The sequence below is a fragment of the Mastacembelus armatus genome, chromosome 14, assembly GCF_900324485.2.
Source record: "Mastacembelus armatus chromosome 14, fMasArm1.2, whole genome shotgun sequence".
NCBI classification, from domain to species: Eukaryota; Metazoa; Chordata; class Actinopteri; order Synbranchiformes; family Mastacembelidae; genus Mastacembelus; species Mastacembelus armatus.
In genome coordinates, this window is record NC_046646.1 from 3,060,238 (window position 1) to 3,066,043 (window position 5,806).

Below are 5,806 nucleotides of genomic sequence, written 5' to 3' on the forward strand. Positions count from 1 at the left end.
TTTGTAGATGGATCTTGTAAAAAAAAAAAAAAAATCAGACAGATCTAATTCTACAGGATATACTGTTGTAACCCTTAAAGATGTTTTTAAAGCTGAATCACTACCATCTCATTTATCATTGCAGACAGTGAGACTTATTACCTTAACTGAAGCTTGTAAATTAGGAGAAGGAAAAGTAGTTAATATCTACACCAATAGCAATTGTGGATATTCAACTGTACATGTGTTTGCTCAGCAGTGGAAGAACAGAGGAATGATCACATCCTCTGGTAAGACCATCACACACAAAGATCTTATTTTACAAAAAAGGTTACTAATTGTAAGTGCAATACAAATGTGATTTCTTTCAGTAATTGTAATGTTGACGAAGTTGCTAAATCAGTAGCACAGAAACCGCTGCCTTTACAAGCTACAGTTACAGTTGAACATCCTGATGAGTAGGTACTTAAAGACCTGCAGAACAGTGTACCTTAGAAATGAAATGACTCATGGGTAACAAACAAAAACAAAGAGAAAAGAGTGTAAATTAAATGACAACGTTTGCAGATGTAAAGATGAAAAGTAGTGTTACCTAAAAGTTTATTCAGATATGCAGCTGTACTGACGCATGCTAATGTCCATACGTCAGCAGGAGGGATGGTAGGATTAGTAAACAAAGTGTTTACAACATACGGTTTTACAAAACTACTCTAAAAAATTTGTCAACAATGTGAAATATGTGCAAAAATAATCCACAGGGACAGATTGTGACAAGAAGTAGTAGAAAGTTTCCACTACTTGAACATCCTTTCAACACATTTGCATGGATGGAATTAATTAAAAAAAAGAGTTTTAATACAGAAAAAAAACACTGATGGTATTGCTTTTTTTTAATTTTTTTTTTTTAAATATATGCTCAAGTTGATGATATTGTTGATATGCAGTTGATATGCTCAAGATGACTGGAGGGAGCAAATCGGGCATAAAATTGTCTAGTGTGTCCCCAGCCTTAGGAAAAGATTATCTTTTTGGTTCAATGTAAATAAATATGCCAGACCGCCAGACTAAACAAGTTGATCAGGAAATCAAAATCTCTTGTTGGACTGGAACTGGACAGTATGAAGGCTGTGTCAGAGAGGAGGATGGTGGACAAAATCAACTCCATACCGGACAATCCTGCCCACGCACTTCATGAGGAACTGTGACGAATGGGAAGTTCATTCAGCCACAGACCAATTCCTTCTAAAGCCAAGACTGAGATTCATGAAGTCTTTTGAATCGTCGGCCATAAGACTCTATAATTCCACAATATAAACAATAATGCGTGCGCGCGCGCACACACACACACCACATACTCACGCACGCATGCAGGAGACACAGTTGTCACATTTGCCATTCACACAAACAATTACTCTCGCAAATGCCGGCACTGCCATGCAAGGCACTGTCCCTACTGGACAAAACAGCCACTGGGAGCAACTTGGGGTTCAGTGCGTGTCTTGACTAAGGACACATGGACATATGGACTAGAGAAATAACCTCTGGTTAGTGGATGTCCTGGATGTAAATCAGCACCAGCAAAATCACCAGTGTTAAATTAACACTAAACTGTGTTTATATGTGTACAGTAGAAACATACAGTATAAAGACTTTTTAATGTTAGATTAACACTCAAGAGATTATTTAACACTGGTGAATTTGCTGTGTATGTGCCTCAGGATAATGGAACTGTCTTAATTATGATGCAGTCAAAAAAAAAACAATAATTAGAAAATACCATCTAATTCAAATAATATGTCTTCCCTGGTTAATAACATTTTATAATGGCAGTCCCCATTGAGAAGTTTACCACAATGTTGGTGATATATGTCATTAGAGTTGAGAGCATGAGAGGGTAAAAAAATGATTAAGAGCATTAAACCTAGATATCTCCTGAATAAAAGGGAAAAAACAGAAGGATATGAAATGACCTCAGGTTATCCAAATAACATCTTACTGGAGCTAATACCCCTAATTAGAAACTCTAGCATCAGAAAAATGGTGGCGAAGCACCCTAGTCCTGGATGGATTGATATAGAAATGTTTTTAGGGATGACAGTAGTTACCTAACGTATTTGAGGTTGTTGCTTTTTTTATTTTATTTTAAATGACATTCTTATAAAAACACACACCACTGCTGCTGCTAACATGAACAGAGATACTGTAAGAGGACACAATGTGCATATTCTGTTGTGTTGTTCATTTAGTTATAGAAGACAATTTTGAAATGCAAACTTACAAATAAAAAAAATTATGTATGCACATTCATCATCTGTAATAAATTTTGTGGCAAATAATGTGCATACCCACAGCAAGCCATTTCACTACTGGTTGTGAGCATGACCAATCTGAGGGGCGTCATCCATCTGTATAGCTTCTTAGTTATTAATGTCTGTAGACTAGGAACATTTGTCTACCAAGTGCCCTCACACACACTAATCCTTCATTAATTGCACTGATTGGTGGCTCATGTTCAATTTGAACTCAATTATGCTGCATAGCACGCAGTCAGACAGTGTCAAGCTGTGAGCCAGTGGTTGCAACCCCAACTGAGTTGACTGCCTCTATGTGAGACACATGCCATGAGTAGAGGCCAATTACAGCAAAGCAGGTAGGAGTCTTAAAATGAGGAGGTACAGCAGCATGGCAAAAGCCAAAGTGGTAATCTGTCCATCACAAAATATCATTTTAAACAATTTAGACCGTTGGAGATTGTTTGTGCCAAGTACATCTCAGCCATTAGAGACCTAAGTTGATTACAGCTCTGTTTATATAGCTCCCATTTTCTTGTCAGGAAAATAAATGAATTTTACACAGAGAAACTATGTCAAACATGACCCCAAAATACTTACTTATTATGTTCAAATGTATTATCTCCCAAAGACTTATCATATCAGCAGCTGGTGGATGTGGAGGTTACCCTTTGAAAAAAGATATGATTCTGGCATACAGTTTTCTCAAAGACTGACTTGTAAGCTTGCTCCACCACACTGGTATCAAAATACAAGTTTTCATTTACCACCTAAAACAGTTAAGGTGGTTGTAATATTTGCTAAATTATTGCTTAAACTGGTCTTTTTGAAATCAAAGCATTGTTGCAGAAACTTCAAGCTCTCACTTGTAGCTGCTGATGTTTCAGGGTATTTTAGTTAGGTACTTAAAAGTTAGTGTCATGATTTTATAATTTCTGTTTACTTCTGATCAAGATGCTCATATACATGAAAGCATGCATGAAAACTGAATTTCATCTGTTTATTTTGTCATCACCAGAGATGAAACAGATGAAATTTCTTATCATTTGTCCCACAAGGCAGCATGTGTTACATTATAATGCCTGTATGTAGCGCTCACACATACAGCACCCTGCACATGCACAGACCACACCTTAGCCCATGCTATAATAAATGTGTACTTAGAAATTGAAGTAAAGAATAAGCACTGTGGTCAGGGTTTGCTGTAAACTGTGATTATTGTGTGTAGATCTTTGTTACGTTACTTTAATATTTTGGAAGTTTACACTTGACATCATGATGACAATCAGCCGACTCGCCATCCTAAAATATACAACTAAACTGGAAATTTAGGTACATCTTGTAAGGAAATTATTTGTGTGATTATATTCCAATATAACTTACTTTTTGAATGGATGATGTTCTGCTTTTTCTTACAGAAACAGTAACACCTAGGCACTATTGGAAAAGCTTGGCAGTTCTCTCCAGTTAAATACAAAATTAAAGCTACAGTCAGAATACTGACTTTTGTCAGATATTTATAGCCTTATTGTTATTAAATCATCAGAATTTTACTTCAGGGATGCCATGTCATTTTTTGGCAGAAAAAATATGTGGGCTGGACACATTTTACTGGTGTATCAGTTGTCTTAATGGTTGCAGTTTGTACAGGTATAGGGATGTAATTTCTAAGAGACTGTGTCAGTCTGTAGTATAGTGTAGTCCTGGATGGAAACAAAATAAGACGAGTTTTTTTGTCAGATTCAAATGCAGTTGTCAAAAGGAATTCAGGCCTCAGGTTGGATATCATCTCCATGGTAACCCTACCTCCAGGTGGAATTGTTTCTTTTGGCATAGTTAGAAAGAACAGTAGACAGACAGTTGCAGCTCCAGTTTTAACTTCCTAAATATTATTTAAATATTAAATATGTTTGTGTTACTTTTATTATACACAGCCAAAAGACATACACAAAGGATGGAATATAAGGCAGAAAGTAAGCATAGATACACTGACAGTGCACAAGAGCTGTCTGTGTCACCTAAACTTTGCAGGATCTAGCAGCTTTTATATACTTGTGTATATCACAGTATAGTAAATGACCAAAATTTCAAAAGAATAAACTGTTCGTTAGATCCAGTCACAACTAGCATCAGCTGGAGTAAGCATGTCCACAAAGACAATGGTGACTCTGGTCCTAAAACATTTTCATTTTCCCACTGGGGCCCATGACCCATGGTAATTTTTTAGGGAATCATGGACAGACAGTTTTTTCAAGATGCTGTAACAAAACAAACATACATCACAGAGTGCTATGGCCCAGATCATTATTTCTTTCAGGATAACTGCATTGAGGCAAAGTGAATAAACATCAGCTGAATCACCTGATCTCAAACCAATTGAGATGGTGTGGCCTTTAATGAAAGACTTTATTCTAAAGAAAGCCAAACCTAGTACAAAGGACAAACTAATTGCAGCTGCGAATTATTTTTGAACTTGCAGTCAGTTTGACCAGAATATGTCCTTTAATTCACACATAAAACAAATCTCTAGAACCCCCACTATAAATACCTCGGGGTTCACTTGAACAGCAGACTGGACTGGAAGGACAACGGTGATGCTGTGTACAAGAGGGGCATGAGTAGACTCTACTTCCTGAGGAAGCTTAGGTCCTTTAAGGCATGCAGCAGGATGCTGGAGATTTTCTACTAGTCTGTGGTTGCGAGTACCTTCTACTTTGCTGTGGAAAGCAGGACACATTATTGGCAGGGACATGGAGACATTCGAGTCAGTGAGGGACAGGAGGACACTGGACAAACTGCTCTCTATTATGGACAATTCTTCACACCCACTTCACCAGATCATAGAGGATCAGAGGAGCTCATTTTCCAACAGACTCATCCAGCTCCGCTGTCACAGTGAACGGTACAGGACTTTGTTCATACCGTTCTCCATCCTTCTGTTTAATAACTCCCCCCTTTACAGCAGATGACTCCACCATCCTCCTCCGTCTCTTCTGTGGTGCTGACTATTTATGTTTGGATATAGTGTATATTTACTTCTATCTGTGTGTATATTGTACATATTCAAAAATTTTCATTTTTATTATTTACTATTTTTCAAGAGTGTCTGTGTGTAATTGAGCTACTATGAACAAGGAATTTCCCTTGTGGATCAATAAAGTTTATCTAATCTAATCTAATGTTGTTTCAATTCTAGAGTTGCACAGAATCCCAATAAATGATCAAATATGGCAAGGCATCAACTAAAAACAGTTTCAACCTAAGTACAGGACTTCCAGAAAGGACAAAACCAGTGTATTTCATCAATCAACTATCAAAAAACACTCAAAACATGAAAATTCTTCTGAAGCCGCCCTCTGTAGTAGTCAATATGTAGCCAAAAGTGTGTAACATTTGATTTTCAGTCAGTGTGTTTATGTCAATTGAGGGAAGCAGTGGCTCCATCAGTATGAAGGCTAGATACTATACCAGAGCTGGGTGTGTTGTTGGTAGTCCACTTTCAATCAGTTCGAGCAATTTGTTTCACTTACCTAGAG